This window comes from Canis lupus, chromosome 15, assembly GCF_011100685.1.
Source record: "Canis lupus familiaris isolate Mischka breed German Shepherd chromosome 15, alternate assembly UU_Cfam_GSD_1.0, whole genome shotgun sequence".
Lineage (NCBI taxonomy): Eukaryota > Metazoa > Chordata > Mammalia > Carnivora > Canidae > Canis > Canis lupus.
Window position 1 is genome coordinate 33,559,314 of NC_049236.1, and position 17,157 is coordinate 33,576,470.

The window sequence follows — 17,157 nt, forward strand, 5'->3', positions numbered from 1 at the left end:
CACGCCCTCCCGGCCTGTCCGTCCGCGGGGGGCGGGGCCTCGAGGGGCCCGGCCCGGGCCTGCGGCCAATCGGAGGCGGCGGCGGCGTGGGCGGCCGCGTGACGGACAGGCGGCGGGACGCTGGCGCCGCCCCTCCTTCCGGCGGGCCGGGGGACGCCGCGGCGGCGGAGCGCACGCCCGCGCTCCGTCAGGGGCCGTGCCCGCGCGGCGGCCGCGAGCCCGCGGGGGGAGGCGGGCGGGGAGCCCCGGGCCCCGCGGGAGGAGGGCCCCGGGGAGGGTCCGCGCCGCCGGGTCAGGCTGGTCGGCTGGACCCTGCTCTTGACCGAGGCTGCACGGGACCCTCACTTCCGCGGCAAAGCAGGGAGTCGCGGACACGCTTCTCCCGTCCGCTGGGCTTCCCGCCTCGGCTTCGATCCCGGGTCTCCTTTCTGTCCTCCCTTCTCGCTGCTGATTTCGGCCAGAGAGAAAGTAAAGAAGCAGAAGGAAGGAGAGGGAGAAACGAATTTGAGTTGGCAAGAGAACTTTAGGGGCGTCCTTTTTGGATCGTCGGATCAGTCTGTAATCGGCGGAGGTCTCTAACCCCTTCTCCTTGGGAAGCCCCTGCGTGGCCCGACTCCCAAGGAATTTCAAGTCCTGTGCTGCTAACAGGCGTATCCACTGAAGCAACGTTAATGCGTCTGTTTCAGTAAAAAAAAAAAAAAAAAAAAAAAAAGAGAGAGAGAAGAAGAAGGTCACAGATAAACAGGGCGTGTGGACTTCAAACTGACTTCCAGGCACCACGTCGTTACTTAGGTCCAAAAATCATAGCTGGGGTGGCTCGGTCCATGCAGCGTGGGACTGTGGATTTATTCTCAGGTCTGCGATCTCCGGGCAGTGGGAGAGCCCCGCCTGGGCTCCAGGCTGCGCAGAGTCGGCTTGAGAGTCTCTCTCTCTCTCTCCCTCAGCCCCTCCCTCCTCACATGGGCACCTGCCCGGCTCTCCGTCTCTCTAAAATATTTAGATCTTAAAAAAAAAAAAAAAAAAAATCACAGCTCCAGAGTCCCACCATTCTACTAGCATTCACAAGCCAAGGTTCAGGAGCTTTACCCTGGGACGAAGAGGGAAGACTTTAATATTGTTTAAATAAGAAAGAGGGATCCCTGGGTGGCGCAGCGGTTTGGCGCCTGCCTTTGGCCCAGGGCGTGATCTAGTCCCACATCGGGCTCCTGGTGCATGGAGCCTGCTTCTCCCTCTGCCTGTGTCTCTGCCTCTCTCTCTCTCTCTGTGACTATCATAAATAAATAAATAAAATTTAAAAAAATAAATAAATAAGAAAGAAAAAAAGGAAGAAAAGAGAAGAAAGAAAGAAGAAAAAGAAAGGAAGGAGAAAGAAAGAAGAGAGAGAGGGAGGAAGGAGGGAGGGAGGAAGGAAGGAGGGAAGAAAAGAAAGAGGGAATAATGTAATTGGCCTTGCTGTGGGAGAGGGGGGAAACCTCAGGTCTACCCCAAGCAATGAATGGGATGCTTTTTTGCAAAGTACTTCCAGATTGTTTGAAAAGATGCAGCAAATATTTTCAAATGAGTTAATATAAAATGTTTTTGTAAAGTGTAAAGCCATTATTATATGGTGTGATATGTTTCTATTCCAGACATGTTCTGTTCTTTATTGTGTGTGTGTCCATAGTGCAGCAAAATAGTCATACCTACAACTAATACGTTATTAATCACCATTGATAATAGTGCGCTTAAATATTTCCAGACAAACATAGCAAAGTGCAACTTTCCATCTTTCTAGACACAAGGTGCTTTATTTTCAGACAACATGGGAAATTCTTTGACCAACATAGGAAGATAAAACTATGTGCCCTAATAAATATATAATTGGTCTCTGTTGCTGACACAGAGTTCCTAAGACCCTCGTAATTTCCTGATTGAACGGATGCTAGGAGCATCTTTTGTTCTAATATTTAATCTTTGACCCTGATTCCTGACACCAAAGCTTCTAAGACCCTTGGACTAGCCACAGTGATAAGAGTATATGCTAGTGAGATGACTGGTGGTTGGGGGTCCCTCAACAGTTTTAGGATGGAGGCTAATCTGCAGAAAGATCAAGGCATGATTAGAAGGTTGCAATTTTCAGGCCCACGATCCCCCCACCTCCAGGAGGAAAGAGGAGCTGGAAGAGTTAATCACTAATGGTCATTGATTTAATCAATCATGGCTGTTTATGCTATGGAACCTCCATAAAGATCCTAAGCCATGAGGATTAGAGAGCTTCTAGGTTAGTGAACACATCAAGGTACTAGAAGGATGATGTGCTCAAAGAGAACAGGACAGTTCTGCACCCCTTCCCCCATATCTTGACCTATGCATCCCTTCTCTTTGGCTCTTCCTGAGTTGCATCTTTTATAACAAACCAGTGACAGTAAGAAAAGTGTTTCCCTAGGTTCTGTGAACTGTTATAGCAAATTTTCAAACCTGAGAAGGGTGTTGTGGGAACCCCCAATTTATAGCCAATTGGTTCAAAGCAAAGTTGCAACCTGGAACGTGTGACCAGTGTCTGAAGCGGGGGTTGTCCTGCAGAACTGAGCCCTGACCCTGGAGGGTCTGCACTAACTCCAGGTGCTTAGTATCACAACTGAATTTAATTAGAGGACACCCAGTCAGTGTCCACAGAATTAGCAAATTACCTGCTGCAGAATAAAACCCCACACATTTGGGGTTAGAAGTATTATAAGTAGGGGCACCCAGCTGGCTCAGCCAGTAAAGCATATGACTCTTCATCTTCAGGTGGTGGGTTTGAGCCCCATATTGGTTGTAGAGATCCTTATAAATAAAAAATAGGGGCGCCCGGGTGGCTCAGTGGTTGAGCGTCTGCCTCTGGCTCAGGTCATGATCCTGGGATCCTGGGATCGTGTCCCACATCGGCCTCTGGCTGGGAGCTTGCTTCTCCCTCTATGTCTCTGCCTCTCTCTCTCACGAATAAATAAATAAATCATTTTAAGAATTAAACAATTAGAAACTTTTTTTAAAAGTGTGTTGTAAGTAGAGATGGGAAACAAGTTTTCATTTTTTCTCCTTTAAAGTCATATTTGTCTCCCTTTTTTGTTTATTTTTCAAAAATTAATCTAGTTTAAAGCTGCTTATTAATGTCACATGCTAAGGCCTTCTACACTGGAATTCTCCTGTGGAATTTTTTGCCTAATAATATAAGACACTCTCATCTGTTCAGCTGGATGGCTTATTCAAAAGTTTGGGTGCTCCCCTGCAGCTTATGATATGACTGGAATAACACACTAGAGAACTTAATTGCTCAAAAGTAAATAAGCAGTGAGTGAGACATAATAATGTAAGAATACCCTTCACTAATTTAGCAGCTCCCACACATAACCGTTGTGCTTACCCTGCCTTGCCACTAATCCCCATCTGTTCAGCTCTTTACATTAATATTCCATTAATTCTTTGACTCCATCAAGACCTCCAGTTGATTGACTCCTCTCACCTTCTTACTATCAGCTGCTTCTAGAACCTCATTTCCATCAAAACCTAACTTCAAGTCCATGATCCAACTTGATAAGCACCCATTCTTATGAATATGCTTAACTTCTTCACCTCTCTCTTCTTGGTCCGTTGTTTTCATCTAGCTGAACCCAAACCCAGCTCTCCATCCACTGTGTCTGCACAAGGGCAGCTGAATACCGTCAGCGGTGCACAGGTAAAGCGGGGGCTACGACACTTCTTTTACATTAATAACCACAGAGCTCAGACAGGCTCTCGACACTGTCTGGCAGCAATCTTATTTCCCTTTCCTGGTCTTCTTTCTCTTCTCTGGTCTTTCTTTGTCCAAAATGGCTTTTACACCCATGGTGGTTTCACTGTCTTACATCGCACTTTCTTCTTAGGCCACTCCAATCAACCAATCAAGCCTCCTTCTCAAAAATAAAATAAATAAAATAAAATAAAAGCCTCCTCACCTATTCGAATGAGACTGCTCATGTTGTCTAATCCCCGAACAACTTTATTGCTTTGGCTTTATTTGACCCTTGTTTACACCGAGAGCAGTTGACCACTCTTTCCTCAAATTATTTTAGTCTTTTGGCTTCCTTGACAATTCACTTTCTGGTTTTTCTCCTCAATGATCATTCCTTCTCAGACTCCTTTGACTTTTCTACTGCATAGCTTATTGTTCAAAACTCCCTGCTTTGTCTACAGTCCCTCTTTTTATCTGTCCCACAGAGCCTGGAAATGATTTCAACCAATCTCTTGGCTTTGAATTTCATCTGTCTGCCCAAGACCTCCAAGCCTATATCTCAACACTGACCTCTCCCCAGATTGCCAGACCTGCACAACAAACCATCTACACAGCTCTCCTTGGATGTCTCATGAGCATCTCTAACTTAACATGGCCCATACAAAGCTGTTTCATTTTTATTTTCGAAACTACTTCTCTGCCAGTTTGCCTGTCTCACTAGATACTACTACCAGGAATTTAGTTGGATCAAACCAAAAATCTTGGAGTTATCTTTGATTTCTCTCTTTTTCTCATCACTTCTCCTTCTTCCAGCCGATCCACCAGAAATCCTGATAAGTCTACGTCCAAAGTATATCCTAAATCTGTCACTTCTTTCCATTCTTTGCCTAGGCCATAGAGCCTTCATCTCTTGTCCAGACTACTGTAAAGGTTTCCTGGTTGGTCTCCCTGTCTTTACTTTGGCTTCCCTCTACTCCATAAACTACACAGCAGCAAAGAACAGCTTTTAAAAATGCAAATCAAATAATGTCACTGTCCTTAATTGAAGCTTCCCACCACAATCACAACTCCAAATACTTCATCCTGGCTCACATATCTTGTCTATCTGGCCCTGCCTCCTTCTCTGCTTCCCATTTATAACACTCTCCCCTTGGTTCACTATGCCCCAGCCTCCTCAATCGCACTAAGGTCATTCCTGCCTTGTAGGAAATATTATTCCCTGACATCTTGTGGCTAACTTCATGGCATTCATATTGTACCTGAAAAGTGTCCTCAGGGGGCACCTGGCTGGATCAGTCAGAAGAGCATGTGACTCTTGATCTTGGGGTCATGAGTTCGGGTCCCACACTGGGTATAGAGATTACTAAAAAAATAAATAAACTCCAAAAAATCACCTCCTCAGAGATATATTCTCAAGGATCACCTTATTTGATGTGGTCTCCAAACCATCACATCACCCATTTTAATTCTCTGCATAGCAGAGCAAACTATCATTTCTGACTTTTTTATCTTTATATTTATGTCCATCCAATAATAATATAAGTTCCCTGAGTGCAAGGACCTTGACTCTTTTTCACTGCTCTATCCTCAATAACTAAAACAGTGCTCAATAGATATTTGTGGAGGAAAGAAGGAAGGAAGGAAGCAAGCAAGCAAGGAAGCAAAGAAGAAAAGAAGGGCTGTTGTTTGTTTATGCCCCTACCCCAAATTCATACTTGCATCCTAACCCTTGAAGGTGATAGTAGTTAGGTGGGGGTCTTTGGGAGGTAATTAAGTCATGAAGGGAAAGCCCTCATGAATGTGATTAGTATTCTCATAAAAGAAACCATAGAGTTCTCTAGTCCCTTCCTCCATGTGAAGATTAATAATAAGTTTGCAATCCAAAAGGTGGTCCTCACTCAACCATGCTGGCACCCTGATCTCAGACTTCCAGCCTCCAGGACTATAAGCAATAAATTTCTAACACTTGATCTGTGGAATTTTGTTATAGCAGCTCAAGCTAAGATAGAAGGGCATATAACTACTTGTGTAACAGTTGCCTCAAAGAGTTCCTCAACTTAGTATCTTCCTACTTGTGAAGATATTACTCAAATCCAATGATCTTGAGAGCAATTTAATAATCTTTTGATCCTACTTGGTGATCTATTTTCTTTTCATTTAGTATGTATGTATGTTATGTGACTCTTGAAAATTTCCCACTATTTATGGGAAACAACTTATACCTGACCTTTAAGTTAGAACATTTTTCTTCTTTTTAATTTCACATGACAACCAAATAATTCATTTGCAATTAGAAGCAATTCTATGAGCAATCACAACACAATAAGCACAGTGCAGGTGATAACGTTGTATATGTAAGGCAAAAATAGTTTAGGAATTCTAAGGAAGGGCAGCCCTGGTGGCTCAGTGGTTTAGCGCAGCCTTTGGCCCAGGACCTGGTCCTGGGGACCTGGGATCGAGTCCTGTGTTGGGCTCCCTGCATGGAGCCTGCTTCTCCCTCTGCCTGTGTCTCTGCCTCTCTCTGTGTGTCTCTCATGAATAAATAAATAAAATCTTTAAAAAAAATCTATATTAAAAAAAAGGAATTCTAAGGAATATACACAGGACTACTAACCATATATTTGGCATCAAGGAGATTTTTTTTTAGTAGATTTTTTTAACTTAATTGAATTGCTCACTTTTAACAAATTATATTAGCAGCACTGAACCAACTAATTGAAGCCTAGTATCAAGTTGTGCTTCTTTCAGCCCTTGAGGGCAGTAGGAAGAGGGAAGTAAAGGCAAGGACTTCAAAAGAGTGGGGAGATAATATGAATTCTCCAGAAGTCACTACTGGTTTCCTCCATACTCTAGTTGACTTGATTAATCTCAAGAAAGGTATCAGGTCTTCACTGGCTTTCTTCAGAAGCAGCTTTAGTGAAGATCCAAAATAACAGTTAATGTTTTAAGATCTATTAAAAATACTGCCCTTAATATTTATGTGATAGGCTATAGCCAAGCCTATTGCATTTAAGTCACAAATTAGTGGAGTACAAAATAGACCATGGAATCATGCAGAGATGACACAAGAAAAATTTCCATCTGTGATAACAGGTGGACCTCTTGAGTCCTGAGATGGCCATCCCATCCAAAATGCATGGTTAGGATTTCTGACCTGGGAGACTTCTCATTCTGCCTAGATTTTCCAAAACCACACGTGTTGAGAACTAGACTAGCAATGGGGTCCAAGATAACTCATCTTTTTTATCTTGTGAATATTCTTTACATTGCCTATTTGAAAAAAAATTCAATAGTAAATCAAAGTGAAATTGGTATGAAGCTAAATCTAAGTCATCATTCTTATCAGCCTTCAAACTGAGAAAGCAATCTGTGGACTCCCTAACTGAACAGCTAACCAGATGCAATAAGGCACAAGGACTTCCATAAGAGATGGTGTGGATGCACTGTAGAACTCAGATACCTGAAGGTGTGTTCTCACAGGCTTCCAAAGCATGTGTGCGAAGTCAGGTGAAGTTATTTCATGAGTTTGGAAGAGAGATGTCATCCAAGCATTGGTCAGGGCTAGCATTTCCTTGGGTTTTCTCAGTCCAGTGTTTTTCTAAATTTGTTCCTTCAAATCCTATGTTCTCAGAGGATGAGGAGAAGCAATTGAGGCCCTACATTATTCACCCTTGCTTAAGCTCATGTAGTTTCACTTTTATCTGTTCTACATAATGGAATTCAGAGTAAGATTTATTTCAACAACAACCACACACACACACACACACAAAAAGGAATGTATCAATCAGGGGCCCAGAGGGAAAAATGTAATTGAAGATATTTTGAAGGAGGGCACTGTTTAAATAGATACAGTCAGAAGTTAAGAAAACCAGGAAGAAATGGGAAAGCACACCTAGGTTAGCAACAGCAGGAGCTACCACTGGTCCATCCCAACAAGGAGCAAGGGAGCCTTGGATTTGATGAGCAGATCCAGTTAGCCTCTGGAAGCTGAGCAATTAAGATCTCATGTTAAAAAGAAGCTGAGCTATCTTTCCTCTGGAAAAATGTTGGAAAATAAACTGGATTCTATATGTTCACATATACTAGGTCTAAATAATTAAAAGCAAAGAATCTGGCCTAGTACTAGACATGTCATCCATGTTGTCTACAACACTATCTAAATATCATACATGAGTGCATGGGGATCAGACGTTGGAAATTAATCCATGCCTACAAAGCTCTGATTCTTTCCATATACTACATTGAAGGTAATAATAAAAACAATGGTTAACATCTTAAAACTCTTCAATTAAAAAGTTCTGGAAGTGGATAGTGGGAATGGCTATACAATAATGTGAGTGTACTTTATGTCACTAAGGGTCCACTTAAGAATAATTAAAATGCTAGATTTTATGTTAGGTACATTTTACCACAATTTAAAAAGATGTGACAGTGAAAGCAAGGTGTTGGAATTGATGCTGGCAGGCCAGGTCTGAGGACCCAAAGTGGGTCCTGCAGGACCATCCAAGAGTGTCCTTGACTACATATAGGATAGAAATCAAATGTGGGGCACCTGGCTGGCTCAGTCAAGTAGAGTATGCAACTCTTACTCTCAGGGTCATGAGTTCAAGCCTCATACTGGGCCTAGAGCCTACTTAAAAATGCATAAAGAAATAAAAGTTAAGGATACAAATCAAATGTGGACCAGAAGGAAGTGAGAGAAGAGTTTATTAAAGATGTAGAGAGAGCATAGACATAGAGGGAATGTCCAGGAGACTTGTAAAGGAAAAGGAGAATGAGTCTCATCTTTGCTTGAGGTCTGGGGTTTTTACTGAGGATGATGGTCTGGTGTAGGTGTCCTTACAGGCATCCAGGAACTGGTCAAACAAGTCCTTGCTCAGGTGTCCTCCATAAGTCACTGATGCTCTGGAGTCAGGAGTCTTGGCATCAAGGTGTCTGGAGTCAATGGTCTTAGAAAACATACATGATGACTTCATCTTGTCAGCCCCTAGATACTATCTATTGTGCTGGAAGGCTCCAAGAAATCATAAACTCCTTGACCTTTATAAGGAGGACAAACATTAAGGCCTCTGTAAGGCAGAAGTGCAGGTCCTAGCGAGAACAGAAGCAGGAAAGAAGCAAGGAAAAAAAACAGTTTTTTTCACAGAGCCCCTCCAGTTTCCTTGTGTCAGAATGATGCAAGGAAGGAGTCATGAGCCAAGAAATATAGCGAGCCTCCAGAACCTGGAAAAGGCAGGGAAACATTGTCTTGTTGAGTCTCTAGAGGGAACCATCCCTGAAGACACCTTGACTTAAAACCAATTGCAGACGTCTCACCTCTAGAACTGTAAGATAACATATCTGCACTGTTAAAAACAAAACCAAAAACAAACAACAAAAAGCCCCTCTCTTTTTAATGAACAATATGTCCATTGAATTTGGAATTTATTGATTGTGACACAGTGTAACAGTGTCACAGTGTAACTCACTTAACAGCCAATGTCTGTTAAGTGAGTTTTGAAAAATGAATGGAAGGAAGAAAGGAAGGAAGGAAAGGAAGAAGGACGGAAGGGAAGAATTATATTTCAGACCACTTGTTGGTAGTAAACTTACTGGGTATAGCCTCCAAAACACATAGCCTCTTTTTTCCCTGTGGTGATTTTAAAATATGCCTGAAAAAAAAATACATGTGAAAATTCTTTGACATTCCTCCCACCAAAAGGTAGACTCTAATTCTTCCCTTGAAGATGAGCAGGACTTCGTGAGTTGTTCCAAATGAATAGTTGCTGTATGACTTCTGAGACTAAAGTGTTTAACAAATACAAGTGGAATGTTTACTTGTTTGTTTGTTTGTTTGTTTTATGCGATTGTTAGCTCAATAAATCTTCCAAGAAGCTGCCTTCTTTGGAAAATGGTGTCATGAACTTGAAAGTGAAGCTTCTAGTCATGTACCAGAACTGTTCAACTTTGGAAGGACCTTACCTGAAGGTATACAGAAGAGTGACAGGTATTATTATTATTACCTACCTCCCATACCTTCTCAATAGGTCACCGGGCATTCTTATGGTTTCTATTACATATTATTTATTTGCTGGTGATCCCCAAATATGCAGTCTGTCTCTCTTCTAAATATGAAGCCAAGGGGTGCCTGGATGGCTCAGTTGGGTAAGCAACAGACTCTTGGTTTTGGCTCAGGTCATGATCTCAGGATGGTGCAATCAAAACCCAAGGAGGGCTCCACACTCAGCAGGGAGTATACTTGAAATTCTCTTTCTTTCTCTCTCTCCCTCTCTGTCCCTCCTCCCATTTGCGCGCGCGCGCGCACACACACACACACACACACACACTCACTCTCTCTAAAATAAAATAGAATTCTTCAATAAATATGTAAATAATATGAAGCCCAAATATTTAACAGCCTACTGGACAAATGCACTTTGATTTACAGAACCCTCACATTCAGTTTGAAATGTCTAACCTCTAAAGTGACTCATCATCTGCCTCTTCTGCTCACCCTTCACTCAATTCCCTATGACCTCCAGGGTTCCTGTATCATTGCTGGCACCAGCATGCCCAAGCTAGAAACTGTCCTCTTTTTTTCTGTCCCTTTTTTACTTTTGTCCATATTCAATTAATCACCCACTCCCATAAATTCTACCTCACATCATCCCATTTTTCAACTCATTCCATTCTAATCTGAGATGCCAACTCATCTCTGTTTTGGGTCTTGCCTTCCTTTAATTCATTCTTGACACTGCAGCTGGAGTGATCTTTCTAAAGCAGAAATCTGATCAGCATTACTCCCTTGCTTAAAATTTCTCATGAGTTCCCCATCATTTTGAGGATAAAAATTCAAATCCCTTACTGTGGCTTCCATGGTCATCACATGCTCTTGCTCCAGCTACCCCTCTGTCCTTATCTCTTGACATTATTTCCTTTGCACTGGTACAACCCAGGCATACTGAATTATTGCAGTTTTCTGCTTCATTAGTCTTTTCCTTACTCTAAGCCATTACATATGCTACTCCATATGCCTGAAATGTTCCCTACATTCCTGAATGTTCCCTCCATAAGCCTGAAAAGTTCCCTACATTCCTGAATGTTCCCTCCATAAGCCTGAAAAGTTCCCTACATTCATCCTCCCTTTATCCAATTCCTACTTATGCCCAACTCTTGCCCCCCACCCAATACTCCCTAACTAAGCTACACAACCTATGTGCACCTCAGTTTTGTACCCAATCCTTTTACGGGAAAGAAAAGACTTTGGCCAACTCAAAACATTCTAGGCTACAGGACAAGTTTGTCCCTAAGGTACATCATTCAACTACCTCCTCTTGTTCTGATTGCAGAACACCCCCCACCCCACCCCCACCCCCAGAGTTTTCAATTATAATTGGCTTCCCAGGTAGTTTTGTCTGTAAAGGGGAAATGCACTGGTCCTGTTGATACAAGCATAACAATCCACATGAATATTTTATTGCCCATTGTAAATTAATAAAATGACATTTCAGTCTCAATGAGTGGGAAGAGTTTGCCGAGAGAAAACTTTACTTTCAATGTGCTGACAAAAGTTCAAGTTTTAAGCCTGCAAAGCAAAGATTCAGAGCTTGTACTATAGTGAATTTACCAATGCAAATGAACTTCCTGAGGTCTCTTGACAGCCAGTTGGCCTCCCTGGGCTGCATAATTAGAATGATGAGTTGCATAGAATTTAGACCTACCACACTTCAATCGCTGCCTTATGATTTGATAGAAACTCAGGGCTAGAAGATTCCAAACGCCATCTATTTAAGTAATATGTTGCTTAAGCCCATAGACAGCTTTTGAATAGTCTGAAAATCTAAAGTAGAATATCATAGTTGAGATTTAAATAAATGGTTCTTTATAATACCCTAATCTGAAAATGTCTTACCACAGAAATGGTGAGATGAGTGAGGAATGAGAGATGATAAAGTACTTTACTTTATTATTCATAGTTAAATTATTATTGTGTAAAAAATGTTTTGGGTGAAAAAGCAGCTCTCATACATACTTTCTCTCCTCTGTTATCTATTTGTACTTAAAAAAAAAATCAAAACAAAACAAACAAAAAAACCAGGGGCACCTGGGTGGCTCACTTAATTAAGCTCCTGACTCTTGGTTTTGGCTCAGGTCATGATCGCAGGGTCATGAGATTGAGCCCTGCATGGGGCTCCATGAGCAGGACAGAATCTGCTTGAGATTCTCTCTCTCCCTCTCCCTCTGCCCCTCCCTGGCATGCACTCTCGCTCTCTCACTCTCTCAAATAAATAAATAAATCTTTAAAGAATAAATTACATATAGTCTTGCTCTTATAGAATTTCCATTGGGTCATTTTCTGGAATTTCCATTTCTCTGCTGAGATCCCCTATCTGCCTATTCATTTTGAACCATATTTCACTTCAAGTGAAATTAGGAATATGGGTCGTGGGATTGAGCCCTGTGTGGGGCTCCATGTTCAGTGGGGAGTCTGCTTGAGAGTCTCTCCCTCTCCCTCTTCCTCCCCACCCCACCCCTGTTTGTGCTTGCGCTCATTCTCTCTCAAATAACTAAATACATTAATTAATTTAAAAAATCTTTTTTTAAAAAAGGCTTTCTTTTGTTAAAAGAGAAAAAAATCTATCTGATAACTCAGAGCAGTCACCTCATTCATGTTATCACTTCTAAAAACTTTGAAATATTTATTTTTTTTAATTATTTTTTTTAGTTTTTATTTATTTATGATAGTCACAGAGAGAGAGAGAGAGGCAGAGACACAGGCAGAGGGAGAAGCAGGCTCCATGCACCCGGAGCCTGATGTGGGATTCGATCCCGGGTCTCCAGGATCGCGCCCTGGGCCAAAGGCAGGCGCCAAACCACTGCGCCACCCAGGGATCCCAAATTTTGAAATATTTAATATCAACATCTTCAAGATGTTCAACATAAAAAACACATGGTACACTTTTAAAAAGAGTTTAAGGACAATGCTTGTTACAGGTTAGTTGGCTAAAAAATGAGATACCGGGATCCCTGGGTGGTGCAGCAGTTTGGCGCCTGCCTTTGGCCCAGGGCGCGATCCTGGAGACCCGGGATCGAATCCCACATCAGGCTCCCGGTGCATGGAGCCTGCTTCTCCCTCTGCCTGTGTCTCTGCCTCTCTCTCGTCTCTGTGACTATCATAAATAAATAAAAATTAAAAAAATATATTTAAAAAAAATGAGATACCAAAAGATATTTCATTAGACAGATTTTAGTCAATATATAAAATGGACAAGCAAACCAATTAATCTGGTGAGAAAATTAGAGAAGAACTTTCAGAAAACACAGTCTCCTTTCTCTCTTTTTTACCATGTAGGTGAGGAAAAACTTTTCCTTGACCTTCTCAGCTTAAGTATCTGAGGATCTGCAAACTGAAGGAACAAAAGACAGGTTAACAGGAGAAAAGACAATTTTTATTGATGTTCATATGTATATGTGAGTAAAGACTTCACGAAGAAGAAGAAGAAGAAGAAGAAGAAGAAGAAGGAGGAGGAGGAGGAGGAGGAGGAGGAGGAGGGAGGAAGGGGAGAGGGAGGGGGAGGGGAAGGAGAAAGAGGAGAAGAGAAAGAAGAGAAAACCCCAAATAAGTAGTTGGATTTGTGGGCATATATATCATTTTACCAAAGGGTGATATGTTGAGAAGTGACTAGACAAAGGAAAAAGAGTTTAGGTATTTCAGGCAGATAAATGATAGGAAAGTGACTGGTGTAGGGGCTGAGGGCAGGTTGCCCCCAAATGGGCTACTTTGGCATGCAGACTATTTCAAGCCAAAGGCAATCAAGACCCTGCAGGCTCAAGAGAAACTTTAACCCCTCCCTTAATCACATAGAAGAATCTAAATTGGAGGTCTTTCCTAGAATAAGGGTCATTAGCAGAGACACATGAAATCTGAGTCACCCATCTGTAGTCCCGGGCAAACATTTGTTTACCAAATATTTACTCTTTTTCATCTTCCTGTGAATGGAGTTACTTCCCTTTGAAGTCCCACACCCCTTCCCCCTCCTTCTTGGTTCAGAATGACAAACATACCTCGGTTTGCCTGACTGTCTTTGGAATTGCCATGTTTGTGTGGATTTCTTGTATATAACCCTGTTAAGTTTGATTTTCTTCTGTTAATCTGTCTCATGCTGACTTGATTCTTAGTCCAGCTGGAAGGCCCTTGAAAGGGACAGGAGTTCTTGCTCCCTGACACTAGCAAGTAGAAGTCTTACCCCTGAGTAGATGGGTGGAATGCTAACCCCTTTTATTTGGCAGTGTCCCATTCTAATCAGCTTTGCTCAAATAAACTCTTAAAATGTTTAATATGCCTCAGAGTTTATCTCTTAATGAGAAATAAGGATAGTTCTCCTCACCTGGTACAGGGGGGAGAAGCTTATGCCCTGCTTTTAGGCCGAAAGAGGGAGAGTAGAGAACTCTGTTATAAAGATGATTTAAGAAGACAGTTTAGGTTTTACCAACAAATGTTATTTAACCCTTCATGAAGTGGACATCTTCTTTCAGAGAACAGCAAAATGGGGCAGAAGGCAGGGGCACCTGGCTGGCTCAGTCAGAAGAGCATGCATCTCTTGATCCTCGGATTGTGAGTTCAAGCCCCACAATTGGTGTAGAGATTACTTAAATAAACAAAACTTAAAAAAAAAAAAATGAGGCAGAAGGCAAGAAGCTTTTGTAGGATAAAGAATGAAGAACAAGGAAGAGACAAATAGAAAATATCTGTTCAGCGGGGGCCACAGCATCAATTTCAGTGAGAAGGCCTCTAGTTGCCTTGGCCTTTGGGGATTGGTTGACTGGGTATAACTATGTTTCTCGTCAGGCTCCGACCACCAGAAAGGCTGTCTAAGCTTTGATTTGCCTATGTGGAACCCCCCTCCCCTGCCCCCTGCAGGAGCAGCTACGTCTTGGGACCAGACATTTATTTTAACGAATTTTGATTCTATCTGCTGTTTCCCAACCGCCTTTACCTCAAAATAATTAACATACCCAAGCAGCATATTCTGATCCCCTTCTATCTAAAACATCTCTTCCGAGGTGTGGAGCACGGTGGGGCCCAATTCACTTGAAATCCAGGTGGAAAATTTGTTCTATGGATAGCAGAATGTCACCCCAAAGTATACGTCTTTGGCATAAGGATTTTTTAGAGCTTCTCCTTTTGAGAAGTGGCTGACCCAGAAGCTGTGAAAACAGAATATAAGTTATCCTTTTGTAAAGAAACCTCTATAAGAGTGTCCTCTGTCAGTACCAGGAAGAGGGAATACCATCCTGGTTCCATCCCATAAATGCATCCCTGTCATCCCCCCAGCGACTGACCAATACAAAAGCTGAAGGTGGTTTTTTAAACTGGTGGCTTAGACTTCCCTGGGGAGTGGCCCATTTCTCCCTGGGTATCTCCCAGGTGTACATAAGGCATATACAATAATACACTATTTGTTTTTTTCTCCACATGATTTTTATTACAGGGTGTCTCAGCCAATAACTTGGAAGGGTAAATGCAAAGTTCTTTTTCCTCCTCTTATGGTTCACTCAACAACCTACTACATAGGGATCCCTGGGTGGCACAGCGGTTTGGTGCCTGCCTTTGACCCAGGGTGCAATCCTGGAGACCTGGGATCGAGTCCCACGTCGGGCTCCCAAGCAGTGCATGGAGCCTGCTTATGTCTCTGCCTCTCTCTCTCTGTGTGTCTCTCATGAATAAATAAATAAAAAGAAACTTATTTTAAAAAAAAAACTGCTACATATAACACCACTGTGTTCTAGGATTTCTTATCCTTTTGTGGCTGAGGCTCTTGGTCACACTGCTGGGAAGAAGGGGGCACAGCATAGTTTATTGGGCGATAGCACAGGGTTCCAAAGAGAAAGGGGACTCCAGAGGGTTGCCTCAGAGTTTCTAAGTTTAGGAGTTTTTATGAGATTGTGAGTGAGCTATTTTCATCTGATTCACCCTCCATGGCTGTCACCTAATCAGGTTTTTGTCTACGTGCTCATCTACCTATCAGGTGGTTGGTTGTTTACGTGGGAAAGGGTGGAGGGCTCCTTCCAGGGTGGTGTAGAATTACAGGATGGGATCTTTTTCCTTTTAAGGGTAGTTTCCTCTTCAGAACGGTGTGGGGGACGCACTAGGCCCCGCCTGCCTTTCTTCCGACCATCTTCCATTAATTGCATTATAAAATCCAAGGATAAAATTTGTTTAAAAAACAAAATTCAGCTGAGTAAGTCGAATTTTAAAGATCTAATTGGCTTTATCCAATGATTCACGAATCAGCATCATCCCATCTAGGGAAGAGAAGGGAGCTCTCCACAAGTTGCACAAAATGAAAGTTTTTTTATGGGCCGGAAGGAGGGTGGGACAAGGAAATGTAGAGATGATTACTTGATGCAAGTTTACCTTCTCCTAGAGAGGAAGGCAGGGGTTCTCCTCATACAGATTACCTCACTAGTACTGACCAGGAAATTCCAGACTGACTGGATTAAAATTCCACCTCTGGGAGAGGCAGGAACTGCCAATAGGGTAGGTATGAAGTCCCAGCAGGGCCTAGCAAAAGTGACTTTATTTGGGGCCCAATGTTTCTTTTAAAAAAATTTAAAGCTCACAATAAATAATTTCATCTTCTGGTGGGAAATAAGTGACAAAAAACATCTTCAAATCCTTTTATATGCTGAGGAAAAATTAAGATAGTATGCAACCAACTTAGTGGAGTAATTTGGAGTTGCAAAGTTTAAGCTGTTGTTATGTAAACTGAGATTTCTGTCCCTCAATTTTGGCAACTTCGTTGAATTTAAAATATTGTATGATGGAATAGAATAAAGGGATCTGTTGTATCTTCTGTTCTGACTTGGAAAGTTGAAGACACTTGGAAAGACCAAGCCATTTTTCAAATCTTAAGACATCTGGAAACACCAGGTCATTTTTAAGCCTGCATAGTATTTGCTGAACCTGCTTAGCAAGTTGGCTTGAATCATCCTGTCCATAGTTTCAAAGGAACTGTATCTATTTTTGTTTTCATTTTATTGTATTTCTTTTGGGGGGAAGGGTATTTTTTTCTGTTGTTTGGGAAATTATTAACTGCTAACGTTTGGCAGAAGTAGGTTTACTCATAAATCCTCTGAAGAAATGTTTCCCAGGTCGTTTCTTTGAGTAACAGTTAGTTTAGGAAGTTTCTTGTTCTTGCAAAAAAAAAAAAAAAAAAAGCACTGTTTGTTGTGACCTAGGTTTGACTAAAAACTAAAGTTGTAAACTGTTCCATTATACTATAGAATAAAGATAAAATATGGGGCTATTTTGGTGGGTAAGAATCCATTTTGATTTGAAAAAAGCTCTGCTAAGTAGAATTTTCCAATAGTGAGAAACATCATTCTAGTAAACGTTGCAAACATCCTGTATTGTTTTTAAAGTAATTTACATGACGATTTAAGTT

General features: G+C 41.9%; 1 long non-coding RNA gene across 2 annotated transcripts in view; it reads left to right on the forward strand.

Annotated features, from left to right (window-relative positions):
* The window catches only part of LOC102154936, a 44,749-nt gene that overhangs the window by 1,315 nt on the left and 26,277 nt on the right, over positions 1-17,157 (forward strand). Inside the window, exons 2-3 of one of the 2 annotated variants that reach the window (XR_005370518.1) lie at positions 9,584-9,716; positions 13,062-13,253. This is a non-coding gene — a long non-coding RNA (uncharacterized LOC102154936). Of the gene's footprint in view, positions 1-9,583; positions 9,717-13,061; positions 13,254-17,157 lie in introns of those variants that run through there. The other variant, XR_005370517.1, reaches the window with a different exon arrangement.